The 18,034-nt window shown below is 39.8% G+C and overlaps 1 protein-coding gene across 1 annotated transcript in view; it reads right to left on the reverse strand.

Annotated features, from left to right (window-relative positions):
- Positions 1–18,034, reverse strand: part of AGBL4 (AGBL carboxypeptidase 4) — a 957,921-nt gene that overhangs the window by 458,128 nt on the left and 481,759 nt on the right. The gene's annotated exons all lie outside the window — the stretch shown is intronic.

The raw sequence follows: 18,034 nt of genomic DNA on the forward strand, positions 1-18,034 counted from the left end.
AAGTAAGTGTTCTGACATTTATAGCAGAATTAATTACAAGTTACATGGCTCACAGTAACTCTTTTGGATGGGATCCACATGTACTTTATGAGGAAGAAAAAACCCCTTGCTCAGTCCTTTTAATGTGTTTTTATTTGCACTTATAAAGTGTTACTATTTCTTTTTTGGAACATATACTTGAAATGGATAGCTAGAAGCACAGATGGACCGCTATATTTATAAAAGTGATTTCTGATTCCACAGGGAAGAAGACAAGGAACCAAGACAAGAAACTCTAAGTTCTTTATTCATATCAATCACTGACTCATAGCCTGTATGTGATCAAACACAATTATATCGCCTTGGGGTGAACCTTTCAAAGACATGTAAGAGGATCTAGACAAACTCAAGTCTGATAAAAGGAAAGTTTCTTTTCATGCTGAGCGCAGTCAGCCCATGGATCTCATTGCCACCAGATATCCCTCACCCCAAAAGCTTGCCAGACTTGATCATCACTGGATATTTGTACAGATAGCAAAATACAGGGAGCTATTATGGAAAATAATCAAGTTTAAACAGATGAGTGGTTTCTGGAAGGGCTGCAAACCTTCACAGGGCAAACCAACCTGTACTACAAGAAGGTTAGGAGAATTTTTTGCCTGGAACAAGCTATCTCACCAACGCCTTGGTGATGGTGGGGTGTGCCTGAGGTTTCCTTTCCCCTGTAACATGTAGCCAAGGCTGTTGCCTACTCCATATTCCCAGTCTTAGGTGATATCCCCACCACTGCCTCTTTGCAGCCTGTCACTGAAATCCGTGTGCTCCTGGACCTTTATCGTCCTTTTTCACCTTCCTGTGGGCTGAGAGGTTTCCATCACCAGCAGGGCTTTCTTTATCTCACAGACAGACTCTTACTGCCTCTTCTTCATAGCACGTTCTAACTTACTGTCTTCTCCCTAACTTTGCCCAACATTAGTGTATCTAGCTGGCATTGACGATTATACTGTCCAGTTTAATTTCTCTCTCCTAATTTGCTCAATAATGTCTGTGTTACTTTCATTTATTGTCAGCCCTATTGATCTTTTTCTAATCTAATTCTCATCACTGCATTCACTGTATTCCCTGGGTGACAGCTGAAAGTCCTTGAGGAGGAAACATTGACTTGGTTTTCCCTACCGTGAACACTCTTCCTTGGAAATTATGACTGATGAAACTCCTTCCCAAACCCATCATTTCTCTGTAAGTAAAGTTTCACTGGCTAAAGTGCATGGACCCAGTTGACCATCTACTGAATATACTTGAGCTATATGCCCAACAGTGAATGTGGCCTGCTGGGAAGCTGAGTGGGGTGTCAAGCTGAAAAAACACATTTTCTGAAACCTTCCTGGCCTTCGGTACCTGAACTCTTGTACGACACAAATCATATTTGTGAGAAAATTCATTCCTGTCTGTTTTCATAGGTACTCCTTGTTCTCTTAACTCTGGTAAGTCATTCTGAGTATGACCTTAGCAGTGTGCTTGATCATATTTGCTTTATTATAAAATACTAAGGCCAGACGATGCCAAGCCTTTTCCCAGGTGCGCCAGGGTAATAGTAAAAGAGAGCAGAAGACCCTGCTGCTGCCTTGTGTCACCTCCACAAGAACCATTCAGAAATTCTGTCTCTACTCTGCTGGGGGCTGCTCACCCCACCCTCCTTTCCCAGTGAGCACTAAAGCACAGTAAGCAATAGCGTAAGCAAAAGACCCACCGCCCCAGTGGGAGCCGTAAGACGAAACATCTCCTAATGAGCTAAATTTTATAGAGATCCTGTGCCTTAATCCTGATTCATATGTACAAAGCTATGAAATGCCAGAGCTTAGCACCCACTGGGCCAAAAGCTTTGCTTACATTTCCCGGCACAACTGGAACTCCAAATGCTGTATATCTAATGAACAGCTAAAGCAGAAAATATATATCCAAAGCCTATACTCTGTGAAAGCTTCTCTACTGGGAAAAAAGGTGGAATATAAATATCCTGCATCAAAGAAGGTTGCAAAATGTAGAGATTTGGAATAGAGAGAAAGGCATGTAGCCCAGCTGGGCCCTGGTCCTGACTTGAGTCTATTAGCTAGGGTAGAAATAAATATTAAATAAAAACCTGAAGAGTTTAACTTGATACTGCAGGAAAACAAAAGCATATAGAATAGGCTAAACGAAATGGGAAATAAAATGAAATTATTACAAGTCAAATGTTCAGTTTGTAACTCTTTTCCTGTTTGGACGCTGCCTTCAAGCTGTCCTTGGAAAAAACAAATCAACTCCAGATCCAGGACATCTTTGTGTATGTGTCGAACTTCAAGCTCAAGTTATTTCTCTGACTTCAAGTGGAGCAGCACTGATCTTTTGCATCTAACACCTAACTGCTGCAAGGGATTTGAAATGCCACCAGGTTCTTGGCACGGGCTCCACCCACACGCTCTGGCCTGGAGCTCGGTGGTTGCTGCCTGCCCGGTGCACTGAGAGAGAAAAAATTTCTCTGCTCTGACCTTCAGCGGACCTTGAAGAGGTTTCTCTAATTTCGCTCAGCAAGGGAAGTTTGTGCACACTCACCCAAGCCCCGGAGAGGAGGAAACAGCAAAGTGTCTTCCAGAATCGTGCATTTAAACATGCAAAAATGCACTAATTATGGATCCAATCACTTTCCAGAAATTCAAGCCTGCTCGCAGATCTCAGGGGCTAGCTCTCTGCCGTTTCCAGGGCTCAGCTGGATGCAAGCAGTCTAGTAACTAGATGGATTTTTTAAAAAAACATACAGACACACTTATGAGTAGCTATAAAAGCAGCAGAATTTGAATTTAGAGAGAGAGACATTACAAGTGTCACAAAGATTAATAAAATAATTGCAGCAGAAGTATCATGGCTGTGGGGCTTTATATATTCGCTTCTCCCTTCAGTGCTGAAAGATGCAAATTGCAGCTGTTGCCCCCCTCCAGCATGATCACCCTCTCCCTGTTTTGACAGATTTCTCAAAAGACTCATCTCACAAGATGTCTGGCTTTTTTTGTTCCACCTTTAGTAATTTTCCACTTCTCAAACACCTGCCCCTGCAGAGATGCTTGGGACTATCCCAGTCTTTGGGCAACCTACTGTCCCGAGAATTCCTTACAACCTGAGCACTGAAATGTAACGACTATTGTCCCTGGTCAGGCGAGAGGTGACAGTTTCCCATATCGCTAAGGCTGGATTTCACCTATGTTGACAAAAAGGCATTCCTGGAGAAACACTAAAAAGATTTACACAGCATCGGCCATAATTTATAAGAGGCAAACCGAAACGTTCCCTGTGTCACCACGGTATCTCTATTGCTATAATCCTGTCCTACCCTTAAGGGGCAGCATCTTCATTTTCACTTTGCTGGCTCTTTGAAAGCCCAAAGGCAGGAAGAGGCCATTGGTGATTCATCCCAGCTTCCCACCTCCTGCAGTTTTCTATCCTTGGTGCTACCCAGAGGCACAGTCCCTACAGTGCATTTGGGCTCTGCAGCAAACCTGCAGCAGATCGCGTTCACTTCCACAAAATTAACACAATCTTTAATTAATGCAATAAGCACTGATGAGTAATAAATTATATTAAAATACAAGGAAGGCAAATTTTTAATAAATTAAGCATTGATTCACTCAATAAATATTAATCTACTAAGCATCAAGAATTCATTACGTTTTAGAAAACCAGTTGAAAAGCCTCGCTGGTGAGCTGGTCTGAAGTGTGCAGAACGGTCCCTGTTCACCCATAATATACACTTATTTTTAACTAATTCCTTAATTCATCAAGTTAAACAACTTGCCTGGAAGTGAGTCTGGATTATTATTCCATTGCAATATGCAATTTTCTCGACACAGATTCTAACTCGCCCCTCAGATCATTTCCTAAATTTTTCTTAGTAACTCCCTTCCTGAGTACCTCCTTTCTCTTCCTTGATGTTGGTGGTCTTTAAAATATTTGCTGACTGGTGTCATTTAATTTTCACCTCAATTAACTCAGCGAGAGTTGCAAAACTAGAAAAAAAATGGTAGGGGGGTGTAAATTAACTCATTCATTTAAGTTTAGCTTATCTACGAGATGTTCTTTCACACTTTGCTCTCTGCAGAGTTCCTCCAACCTTTTATATAGATGTGGGATGTGCTGCACTTGCTGTGACTCTTATCTACAGATTAGCAAAAGAGACGGAAAAAAAGCCAGATGCAAAGATGCCCCACGAGACTGATATGGAGCTGTTTCTGTAGCAACCGATGATTTTCTTCTCATGTAAGAATGAGCCTAGTCATATCTAATTCTGAATGTATCTGGGCCTCACTTGCCAGCCAAAGCTGTGTCAAGTATAAAGTCAATACAGTCAGAAAGAGTGATAAAAAAAGCAATTATAAAGTCATCTTCCTACTCCTACACTCCTCCTCCAGCCAGGATCCGAAAGATATCCTTACCCCTGCCTTCTGTCCCAGCACATCATCTCCAAGCCCCCCACATCCAGGAGAGCTGGTAAGCAGCGATGGAGGTGGCAGCCAGCCACCCAGGTATTGCACACACGAGGCTGCGGTGCTGGAAGCTCCTTTGGCAGTCCCGGGCACCCATGTCCCAGGAGACAGCGTGCTCTGGCAGGTCTAGAGAAATCTAGACCACAAGGGCAGCTCTACCTGCCTTGCTCAGAGTCTCCATATAAAACTCCTAAGCCCAGAGCTGAGATTGACTTCAGCTTTCGAAAGCTCTTCTTGGGCTTGTGCCATTTCACTGCCTTCACTCTGCGGGCAGTGTTTTCTGCAGCTATGAACCCAAAGGCAGGCTGCCCATCGCACTAACATCTCCTGCCATAGGCCACCCACACAAAGCCAGAATTGAGTCTCTGGGACCACAGGAGAACTTTGTCTTCCTAAATGTATTTTACCCAGCCTGGTCTCTGCTATTGATCTCTTCCATCTAATTTTAATGTGGTTTGAACAGGTGCCTCTCCCTACCACCTTCAATCTACTATGCAATTCAGAGGGTTTAAAACTGAAATCAAGTGCATGATTTTATTTTTTTTTTGCCACAAGCTTTGCCACAATTTGTTACTACTTGTGCCTTTTCCTTTTGACTTCTAAATTAGTGCTTCTCTTCTATAAACTGACCGTGTTGACACAAGAGTAATTGAAACCAGTGCATCTTCTCCTAAAATAAAACTGAGTATGTATTGAAGGGTGAATTTCACGTTTCTATGGCCTTTATTATTGCCACACTCTGTAATGTCAATGCTTTTGAAAGCTATCCTTTACCATTGTATCGTGAAAGAATCCAAAAGTTCAGAAAAACATCAAAGAGATCCCAAGTGTGCAACTTGGCACAGTGTGGATGGCACGACACGGCTGCCCACAAGCACCACCATAAGCGTCCTTGGTTTTGCACTGGAGGGATTTACAGTAGAGGGGAGGGAAGAGGAGGAAGGTGCAGAGGGGGAGAGGTTAAAGGCTGTGTCCTATCCTTTCATATTGCTACCTGATGGGTGACAAGCTGTGCACCTCAGTGTGTTTTGCTCCTATCCAAAAGATGCTTTTGTGACAGAGGAGTGTGAACCTTCTTTTACTTGTTTGTTGTTGGACAGTTTAAGAACTATTCAGGGCTAATCAACATCTGGAAAAAAATTTCTAATGAAGGCTTAGATAGAGGAAGGTGTTAGAAAAAAGTAAATATAACGCAGTGAGCATTTCACATCTGTCTAATTTCTCAAATGCAAGTTTCGCTACTTGTACCCTCCTTCCCTTCAGAGTGCAAGATTTATCTCCAAAGAGAAACTCTTGATTTAAGTAATGACCCCAATAAGCCACTAATTCAAATACTGTTAAAATGGGCAATTTGATGATTTAAAGCTTTTTTCTCTTTTTTTTTTTTTAAATCACATTATGCCAAGCAATAATCTTTTCTCCCCATCCTGAAATCACAGGCTTTTGTTCATATAATGAAGCAAGATCTCATATTTTATACTTCCTTTATGATTAGCTGCTAAAGTTTCCTGGTATAATGATAAAACGAACCAGTCAGCTTGTTGACACTTGACTGGGATTTTAGTAAATTGCATCTGCTGTAGCCTACTCTGTGGAATCAATTATTGATAATATAGGTGTGGTAGAACATTTATAAAGTGGTTTGGGATATGTTATCGCTCACGCTAAGAGCTATAATGAGCATTTTAAACCATTTTAACAGCAACCTCTACAGACATTTGATCGTTGCAATATTTGGTAACTCAACTTTGGTTTAGAATCAGAACCGAGTCCAAATGATGAAAGACAGCGCCAAACCGTTCAGCTACTTTACTCATCCTTCCACTTCACGTACTCTTCTACTTAATATCTGACACCTGCATATTTCTTTCCCAAAACCTAAGTGTCAAGAATACATGGTACTTACTTATTTTTCAGAAACACCGCCAAACAAGTAACTAAGACCTCTCCTTCGCCTCGCTTCAACTATTTATCTCAAGAACACGACACTCATTTATAATGTTCTTACAGTCCTGTTGTGCTCAAAAGCTGTTTAGAAAGAACAATAATACAACGAAGGTTAATGAAAGATTGAAAAGCCATGAGAGCTATCTTTGGGCACATATACAAACACTCTGTGGTACCTATGGCAGTAGTAGTAGGTCGCATCCCTGAAGCCTTGGTAAGCAGATTACTACCAAAAGCAGTAGATCACTGCCCAAAGAAACAGCCATAGGAGGCTGAGCAACCTGAGCGACGGTGCAGCGGAAGCCATCTGCAATGTACACGCTCAGTTTTATTGGTCACACAAATTCATAGTGTGTTCCACATATTCTTGAGTGACATCTGCTGGTGCTTTATCTATAGGTTGCCTTATTTACATATAAAACACTCGTAAAGATAGTATCCAGATTCTTACTGAACCACTAGGAACAAAAAAAAAAGCCCATCAGTTCACTATAAATATTTACAATCACAACAAAAAGTCGTTTAGACTACCTTATCTCTGGAAGGAAAGAGAGGAGGAACGAACTGCTTTGGAATGAACTGATCCTTAACTTTGCCAATGAGAGTTATGACGACAGAAAGCCTCTTAAGTTTTCTGTCCTTCTGCATCTGCAAAATAACAAGCATCCTTATGCACCTCAGGGAAGCATCACAAAGGTCGATTCGTAGCAACTTTATGGTTTGATGATGTATACTATGCATATAGAGTGCATCTTCTCAGATGTGCATGTAAAAGTACAGCCTTGATTAGTTAATAACAGTCTCTTTTTAACCCAAGTCAAAATATGGCAAGCAAATCCAATCACTTTACTGAACCCAACTGGCAAACTTGACTCAGAGCTCCCAATTTCATAGGCTTCTATTCTTGTTAATTCAAGCCTGAAATGCTGAGGCAAATTAACGCACAGATAGCCACTGCTCTAGTCATTCTGCAGCCTGTGTAGAGTATGTGAGTATATGCAGTACATACACACATACACTGGTATTTCTGCCCCAGTTAAGACTGGGGGAAAAGAATGGATGAAGTAGCCAATACCTTGCCTGTGCTTTGTTCTGCTCTTCCCCAAAAGCTTGGGGCCTGCCAGAAATGAAGGAAGAGAATAAGGACCATTTCCTCATGGTGTGACCCCACATGCAAGTTGGAATCAAGCCTCCTTGTAGTTCCACTAACAAAAAGGTGGCTGTGGCTATGCGCACGTTTTAAATGAAGAATATGTACTTACACAGCAAGGGTTCAGGATCTACTCATTCCACAGTTTAACTCAGTATTTTAAAGGGTTTGTTTTGGTAACAAACCTCCATGCAGGTTTTTCATAGTTTGGTGTATTATTATGTAAATTGCAGAGCCATGGTTATAATCCTGTGCTTGTGACATCAATTACTTATTGGCTATAGAGATTATTGTAATGCCACAAACAGCGGATTATGTCTTAAAGTACATAGTAAGCAGCAGGAGCTAATAAACTCTTCTCTTTAAATTTTATTTATTTTGAAAAAAAGAGTAAACAAGGACAGGAAAAACTATACAGACCGCACACAGCACGATTAACAACCAAAATCTATACATGATGCAGATCGCTTTAGGCATTGCACAGCCACTCTTTAGTTGTGAATTCCTCTCTTACGTTAAGTCTTACGAAGGAAAGGAGCAGCATTAGTGAAAGCAATTATGAACTTTGAAAGTCCACCATTTGTTGGGGGGGTAAGCAACAATGTTCAATGAATGTTTAATTAGAAACAAAGCATATCTACCTATACCAGTAATGGGATATTGACTAACTAGCCATTGTTTATGGGCTGTTTTAGATAACAGACAAGACAGATTAACCCCCAACATACACAATTTTAAAACTAAACATGCAGTTGTAGGAGCCTGTGATCACACAATAAGGGAGGTACAAATCCAGAGGTTTATGTCCCTGCTCTGCCCCATCTGCACCTTGAGATTGAACTCCAGCTGCCTCCATCCAGCTACGAGTGCTCTGACCAGCAGATCATTTCTCCCAAACTTTCTTTTGTTGTGTATAACTAACTAAATATGTATTGAAACTGGGACTTAAGTTCCAACGTCCGCATCTGACCCAAGTAGTTTAGCTACCAGCTAGTAGCAGTTGTCCTGCTCTCTCCATGTCAACTAATACTAAATTTAACAAACTGTCAGCATGCCAGAATAGCCAGCACGCTGGTGGTGAGAAGGGTGATTTGGGTTTAAAGAAAATACTGTTTTGAAAAAAATGTAATTCCATGAAAAGAGAAAAAAAAACACCTAGAACTCTGAGGGAGTTACTAGGAAGTTTTCTGAAATGTGAGAAATTTTCACTAGAAGCGTCCTTCTTTGTACGAAGTTAAATACCTTCTTGTTTGGGGAGCAGCATGTGTTTGCACTTGGTTTGGCTCCTGCTCTGTATTAGAATTCTGCTCAGGGCAGCACTTAACTGGAAAACGAAGCTCTGAATTACAGCACTGACACGACCCACTTCCTAATACAGTCAAAAGGAACACATCTTTGATAAACTTTTAAGAAACAGGACTCCTGTGGTTTCACACCATAAGGATGGCAATACAAATGGAAGGAAGAAAGAGACATATAAAAGATGCAACACAAGAGTAAATTCCTTCTGAATACAAAATTTCCCCAAAATGATTGCGTTTTCATGCGTAAAACTTATGAATTATGTGTTAAAAAGTCCCTGTGATTCAGCAACAGAGTGAAAATAAAACATGAGAGAACACAACTTCTCTAGTTGCCATTTTCTCTGACTCCCTAGAGCCCAAATCCCTCCCCCTCCAAGAGCTCCCTGCCTTCATTTCTGATTTTGTGGGAATTATCTGGTTGTGTTTATCTCGGGTGTTATTTTCTCTTAAGGTGTTGGAGTTTGCCTGAGATGCAGATGAGCTGTGTGAGAACACAGCACAGCAACCTCCAGATCATAGTTCCAGTGGTTGAAGGTATTCTGCAAACACGCAAAATATATTCCCTTTCCACTTAATGATGGCAATATTTAAAGGCAGCCAAGTGACTTGTATACAATGGTAATGCATATCATTTTATTTAGAAGAAAGCCTCAATAAGAGGTTGTATTTCTGGTACCTCACATTCAAACATCTCAGAAATTCAAACATTCAACAGCCCATATTTCAGCTCTACAAGAAAACCAACCTTTTTGCCTGTAAGCCCAAGTGGCTGGGCTTTCTGTATAGCACAAAGCAGAGTAAATGTTGGGAGAACTTTATGACTGCAAAATGGTCTGCATGAGATCTACAGGCTATATCATCTCCAATATCCTTCTGTAGTGATTTCCATTTGCGCCATACCATTCAGTTTCAAAGCTACCAGTCTCACACCTACAGCTCCATGCATGCAAGCATTCAAAAGGAAAAGACAGAGTTTATTCTGTTTTGAAAGTTAGTTTTGCACTTACCATTGCTATAATTGTATATATGTACAGACATAAATATGTTGCATATATGCATATACAATCACAGACACATATAAACATTCATGTATGTATATGCAGGTGTGTATATATCAAGGTGTGTCTGTTGACTTCTGCATTGTACAGAGAGGAGTAAAACTGTATACACACACCACACTTACAGGCAAGGATTTGATATAGACTATGTATTGTAGATACAGAAGAAAAACCTAGGAAATACTGAAAAATTATCACAGCTATCCAAGACCAAGCTAGCATTTTGTCACCAATAAAACATGGCAGCACACACATTTCCTAGTTAAAGCAGCATGTCTTTAAGAAGCCAAACGAAATCAGTGTGAGGGGAGTCAAAGAACTGATTTCCAATGCACCAGACTGGACGATTTCATTTTTTTAACCTTTAGCTCTAAATTCACTGGCCTTCCACTCCTGTTGCTTTCACTTTTCCTCTCCCTCTCGCCATTTCCTCCATCCGGCAGAAGTGCTATAGCCCAGCTCCATCCACATTTTCAAGCCGCTAATATTATGGGAATGTAAACCACTAAGAGAGGAAACATCCGATTCCAAAGACTTGCACAACAGCTGGACAAAATCAGGTTGGGGTTTTTTTGCAGCAAGGGGGCAACTAACTCCACCTCTCCAAGTTCGGCTCTGGCTGTCGAGGCACCATTACAGCCAAAGACTTTTCTGCAATGGAGACAGGCTGGAGGGAAGGAGGAAACAACTGTGTGTTTTTACATTTAATTTAGGAGGATTACTTTATCTGAAAATCTTTCCCCCCCATACCGTGTAAAGTTCCTTGTTTACTGTATAGAAGTCAAGACAACGTGATCAAAATAATAGTGAAAAGTTAAATTAGAATCTCATATGTATGGACAAATAGATAAATTTATATGTCCGACTATTGTGGTCTCATCTAATTTCAAGCTTTTCATCTAATTTCAGTTTGAGTCTGTTTCCTTTCACAATCCATGGCAGTGAGTTAGTTTTTCTATTGCTCAAAAAAAGCAATTTTTTTTTCCAAACCAGACCACTGCTTGTCATGTTCACTTAACAAATGATTCAGAGCATCCCAATCTTTATTCTTCTAAAAAATGCATATTTAATTACAGCCTGTGAAAGCACTGTCTGGAGAAGTCAAATGGCAGCAATGAGTGTGAGCTATCCTGGAGGTAAAAAGAACAATCTTACTTTCCAAACAGACTCAAAACTTTGTCATTCATTTCTGAAGCAATTTTTGTTGTCGTTTTCTACAGCACATGCTGAAATCATTACAAAATCCCTGTATCTGAACATCTTGAGTCACAGAACTCGGAACAAGGTCCACTCAGGCCGCAACTTGTATCAAAACTCCGGACAACTAACAGGGCAGCGTTGGGATTCCTTACACTCCCTTCACCCAGGTGCTTTAACCTATGAAAACCATTCCAGAGGCATTTTTATTCAGAACAGCTGAAGAGAATTATATATGTCGTATATGTTATGTCATGTTATATTAAAGGAGAAAATGAAAGTTTGGTTAATCAAAATCACTGAGCTGAGTTAGCATGCCTGAGAGCAACCTCAAATGGAGATCTGCTTAAGAAAATGAGGCCATGCAGATACTACTATTTTGTTCCTCTCTTCAATCCATGTCAGGTTATTCTGACTAATAAAATAGGGAAAAACATTTGTCCCGTACACTGAACAGAGATAAGAGGTCTGAAATCCTCTTTTCATTAGCCTCGCTGTTAACTGTTTCAAATTATTGCTCTTTTACAGCTGTTCTATAACCAATTCATTGGGGACCTGCTATCTGATATATATATATCTAATAGTGGTTAAAAAAACACAGAAAAAACACTTGTGAAAAATCTGCGTGGTGACTGACAAATACAAGACTCTTTTAAGCAGCACCCAAAGCACAGGGACTTCAGTGGAAGAGAGAAGGGAACGAAATTTAACCAATTAGTTAACCAATTTGGTTATGAAACTGCTAATTTTGCATCACAGATGTGCAATTGTTTTAGGGTTCAGTCCAACCAAAGGTTGAATTTCCCCAGATGCCCTTGCTGAGACAGTCACTGAAGGCAGATCATGTCTCTCAGAATTGGATCTCCAGAAGACAAAAGCTGAGATTTACTAATGTTCATGTAACAAATATTTAACTGAGAATGTAGTAACTATGTCATGAAGCTACTGCAACGCAGTTGTTCTTTGGATTACACAGAAAATATGTTTATCTGCATAATTTGAAATGTGGATGCTTACCTATGATTTGTGAGTCACTCTGAAACTTCCAGTTTTCAGAAAAATATAGTTCTGTATTTAAACTGCTTCCATTGCCCTTATTTACGGTCTTCATTTATTAAAAGAAATCCAAGAGGTTTCCATGCAATTTTATTGAATATTAGCCTTAAAAATTAATTATCTAGATGTTAACAACAACATTTACACACTGTGTTTGGAAAAGCATTTTGCTTCCCCAGAGTACATATTTTTCAGTTAGCAAAAGAGCTCTGGTATGTCAAGAGTAACTCATGAGGAAGTATCAGTCCATCATTTCAAACCAATTTCACAGTTGCAGGAAAGGTGAACAAAGTTTCTATAGGTGAACATGTGAGGAAAATTTATCCTTGTTCTTACCCTGAACTCTACTGTGTCAGACAGCTATATTTCAGGATTTTTTTTATATTGGTTTTTTTTTAAAGACCAACACAAATGTAAATGTTCCAATTTATAGTGGCAAAATTAGGTGACAGATTCATTCCTCTTCCCAGTGAACTTAAATTTTTCTTTGGGGCATTGAAGGCAGGGAACATTTTGTTTTTCTTTTGAAATGTAGGTCCCTCCACCACGGTACCGTGGGTTCGAGTCACAGAGGAGACGCGGGTCCAGCACAGGAGCGCAGTTGCCCTTGCCCTCACCAGTCCCAGCCTCCGCAGAGGCGGAGAGGTGTTAGCAGGCAGCTAGTTTATTCCCCACAGACCACTCCAGAAGATAGTCTCTTTACTGCGTTAGCCATCAGATACATATCTGTGCTCACTTACAACTGGAAAAAAAATATGAGAGTTCAAGTCTTTTTATATCCCCAAATAAATAAACAAAACAGTTCAGACAATACAATAGAACCAGTATTTTCAAATGAGCTTTTTGATGAAGTCTGGATAGATTTCCAGTGCACATGATCAGAAAACTAAGTCAAATCATTTGGCATTGCTGTTAAAAAGCTCCTTGAAAGAAAGAAAGAAAAATTTTTAAAAAAAAAAAGAAAAATAAAATAAAATATGATCTTAGGGCAGAAAAGGCATTTTGTATACTAGGAGCCGGCAAAGTGTGGGGCAGCAGCGAAGAAAGTGTTAAGAGAACTGAAGATAAAAAGGTGCCATTAGGGAGCTGGCTTTGGAGGAGATTAGACAGAAATAAGACAAAACTTTTCTTAAAAACAAATAAGCAAGCAAAGCAGCTCTCCCAGCCGTATGATCAGCAAAGAAATCAGAACTGTCAGCTTTCATCTGCCTTGTACAATAAACCTAAACTCAAAGAAATAGTTAAGTTTTGATTCAAGCCACACAAAGCTAATTTTTACTGGCCACAGTTTTCCTAACTAGGTGTTTTGGACTCTGAGGAACATGAGATTTTCTAGGTTGAGAAGTGTTTTAGTATTGCTACTGTGTCAACTTTGAATTATGCACAGATTTTTAAATATGGAACTGTTCCTCTACTTATGATGACAGGCACATTCACATCATATAAAATTGGGAATGGGGAGAACTAAACAAAGCCAGTGAGTTCTGAATTGATCACCTAAAACATCTGCTGTATTGCTTAGGAATTGCAGCACATATGGTATATAGGAGCATCCAATATTTGGAGTCACACTACCTATGCAGAACATCCATAAAATGTCAGAAACACCCATTTTGGCCATTTCAGTCTTAACTCTGAATGTTCTTCTTTTAAATAAAATGCATAAAATTATTTTGGGGTTGATTTTTTGTTTTATCACGTAGTTTGATTGCAGTCAACTTAGCTCCTGCCCTAAGTTGCCCGTATGTGTCTGTACAACACTGAGAATACTAATGGTGTTCAAAAAGACAACAAGAACATAATGGAAAAGAGAAAGAAAAGTTATCAACTAAATGTGATCCTTCCTATCTCAGCCAATCTACTCCTTGCACTTACTCTGAATCTCACCGCTATTATGGTACAATAATCACACAGCAATCTTCACACAATATCTATTAACAACAAATCATCAATATGCATTTCTAAACAGGATTTTACTCTGATGCAACAATCCTGCTATATAAAGCTCCAGTATTGCCAAGAGCTAGGACGTGACATTTTCAAGAACAGCTGACCTAGGAGTGAATTAGGCACCTAAATGCCTTTTAAGCACTAACGTATTGTTGAGAATCTGGTCCTAAGCATCAAAATCTCACTAAAAAAAGGTCACGCCGGAGCCTCTGAATTTGCATTTAAAAATAGTAAGGCAAAATATCTCAAATGATCAAATAAAAGTATTTTTTAAATCCTACTGCCCAATTATTGGCTTTGAACTCCCATGAAGTTAAGCTATTTTGTAAGTTTGGCTTTGATTTGGGGGAGATAAGAAATGCTGGACTGTCATATCCACTCAGACTACATCCCAACAGAAAAGAGAGCTACTGTGCAAAACAAAGAAAATACCAAATGGGGTATTGGAGCCACAGAGTCATAGAAGCCATTAGGTTGAAAAGAAATTCTTCAAAAGGGAACTAGTCTAGGGAACAGTACAGGTTCAGAAAAGACGGCAGCGATCAGCTAAAATACTTGTAATTTCTCTTGGCTAGAGTTTCCTTTAACCAGTTCAAGCTCAGAAAGAGGTAAGGGTGAATCATGAATCAATACTTGCAGAGTCTCTCTGGTAAACTTCTTATTTGTTGCAGTCTCCGTTGCAGAACCTGAGACAGAGGCTTTTGCCCTAAAGATAAACTCTAATAAAAGTGCCTGTACTTTCTCACTGCCTTGAACCTAATGCATGGGTAATAATCAGTAACAAGTTGTGTAATTCTCAGAGTCCCTCCAAAACTTACTGAACTACTCACCACAAGCGATTACAAACAAACCCAGCACTAATTTACCCCTTATGTCATCAGACAAACTAGAAAGATTCTACTCAACCTTCTCAAACACTCTCCTTCAGAAGAAAAAATTCATTCTGGGATGGCTACAAGGTGAATCGGGTACCAGCTTTGATAATTCCAGCTCACATAAACACAAGGCAGCATGGAACCCAAATTACAACACACAAAATCATATGTCATTTAAAATAGGTTCAGTGCCCAACCAGTGTTGTCCAGTTTGGCAGGATCATTATTTCTAACACTGAAATGCTAAAATATGGTACTTAATGAAGCCACATCATGTACTTAATAATAGCCAGCTGTATGACTCTGAAAATGAAAAGCTTATTTTCTTTCTTTGCGACCCGAGGTCATCGTGAACCTGAAGAGGGCAAAACTCACATATCACGCTATCTGTGCCACAAACCTTTTTCTTCTAAACCAAAAAGGCCCTAAGTTTTGTAAGGAAAAAAAAAAATAAAAAAAAAATCAGAGCTTTGTAAAGAGCAGATCACAAAAGCAAAAACATCCCCAAGAGCATATATAATTCTGTGAGAGCTCCCTCTTTTGGCAACAAAAAAAAAGCTTGACAGATATCACTGTAAAGCTTCTCACGAGGGATTCTTTGCTTTCAGGACTACAAAACTCAATATCAATTACACAGACCAACCTTACTGTATTTTATCTTTTAGAGAAGACCTCATCTGCACAAAAGTCCTCATTTACCAATACAGAGGAGGCTGCTCCTCTTGCATTTTGGTGTTACTTACACTGTCCTTTGATTCTGCAGAGACCTTGAAGCAAGAGGAACCACTCAAAATTTCACATTTCCCCCCAAGATCTTGCTGGGAGCTTAGCTTTATAGGGCTGGCCAGGAGCAGCCAGAAACAGAGGCAATTTGGTATTGGCTGGGATAAAAATCACAGGATTAGTCAAGAAAATAGGTCACAGAGGACAGGCCAAAGAACAAGTGTGAAGAATGGCTTTTTTACTGATTAGTCCCTTCCTGGGAAGCGTGCCAGAAAGTACAGAGGGTCCCCAAGAAATTTCCTTTTAATACTCAGACCAAGTTACACTGTGTAGTTTTTCCATGGAAGCTCAGGGTTAGAGCTAAGCTGTCAAATGGAAAAACACCTCGAAACTTTTTAGCACTATTGGGATTGCTAGTATAAAAGCTTTTACCTGGACACAGGGTTTCTAAAGGATGCTGTTCGCTTGGGAAGGAGCACTGCCCTGAACGTGGGTTGCATTAGAAAACTTGCTACGCCTGACTTCCCAGTTAACTGGGGGCTGGGATTTCCAAGGGAAATCTGTTCACCTGAGTTGTTAATACATTTCTCAGTAAAATGGAGTTTGGGGTCAATATGCCAAGCCTACAAGCACTTTAAGGCAAGTTCTTTAGTATTTTCCTGTACCAAAAACCTAGACCTATTAATATTAATTTGGCCTTGGATAGGAAAGAGTGAAAGGCTTCGGTTAACTTTTTCCTTTTACTTCCCTGTAATTTACATCAGCTGATATTGTGAAACTCTGATTCTATACCATGGGAGCTTTTTAGCAGTTTTTGTTAAGGGTTATTGAAATTTAAAAGTTCATTATGTTACAATTCTCTCATCTAGGCCTCAAAGGCTTTTGCATTACTGCTGTCCTGTGGGGAAACTAAGCAGGGGGGTACTGGTTAAGTGAACTCAGGGAGAGCTCCTTATAAACATTATAGGTATTATGGGGTCTTTCAATTTAAATACACTGTCTGCAAAAGGCAGATTATTCTGGATTTATATACATAAAGAGAATATCATGCTAACTTTTTATTAAAAATTAAAATCTTTTGAGTCACAACAGAAATCAATATACTACAATTTGAGTGAAGTAGAATGATGATCCTGTGGTTAAGTAATTGAAAAGGGAATTGAATAATCTGTCATTCTCCCTGCTCTGGGCAAGTTAGCTCTGGATGTCTTAAGCACTGCATTGTAGGCTCCTAAAAGAGTTAGACATCATGTTTTCAAAAGCAATTCCAGCAAGTAAGACAACATTTCGGTACATACCTAAACACAAGTCTGATTTTTCCATTTTGCACATCCTGGAAGTCTGGCCTTTTTTAACATCTCAGCCTGAGAGATGAGATGGTTCAAACAACTGACCTTAACAGCTTGTACAGTAAGAATTAAAGGCATGTCCACCTGATCAGATACAGTCTAGCACTGCCCACCTCTAAGCTCACAGGTGAGAACCGACTGGTTGTAAAATCATGCAAAAATGTGAGCATGGGAAGTGGCTGCTAACAGATCTATAAAATGTGCAGAACAGCGCTGAACTGAGTCCCTCTTGCTTAGAGCAACGCTAGACCTATCTGCAACTGACTTTGTAACAACATCCTAAGAAGTCTGAAACCTTAACTCACCTTTGAAAATGAGACTAAACTTCCTAAAGTACTTATGCATTGCTCTGCATAGTGTTGCGATGATCAAGTTCTAAATTCAAGAGCTCTTCTGAAAACTGAACCTCTCAGCTCAGCAGAAAGAGCATTATACTTGCTTTCTTTAGTTCTTTTCCTCTGTTGCCAGCATAAGTTCATTCTATCTGGGATAACATCTTGCAGTGTTGAGACATTAGACTAAGCTTTTGTGCTCAGATTGTTCTTTGCTGTATGTATATACCTAATTACATACATCACTGCTTATTTATACAGTGGCATAAATCAGGGGTGAGGTGGTCATAGATGGATAACTACTATGTTTTAAAGAATAAGGCAACACAACTGGGACAAGATGGATGGTGAAGGCAGGCAAATCGTGATGCAATTCCATGTGAAAATGTAACTGTGTAAACGGTATAGGCAAAATCTGTTCAAGCTTCCATATAGGTCCAAATACATTCCAGAATCAGGGCTGATGCTTCTTTTCATGCCATGCCATCAGCATCTTTTTCACATCCAACTGCGGCAGCTTCAGAAGAAAAGTATTTGCCTTCATTTTGAATTTGCCTGCCTTTTGTCACAACCTTAATTTCATTGAATTGCTGAGTTTTG

The sequence above is a fragment of the Buteo buteo genome, chromosome 10 (genome assembly GCF_964188355.1).
Source record: "Buteo buteo chromosome 10, bButBut1.hap1.1, whole genome shotgun sequence".
Lineage (NCBI taxonomy): Eukaryota > Metazoa > Chordata > Aves > Accipitriformes > Accipitridae > Buteo > Buteo buteo.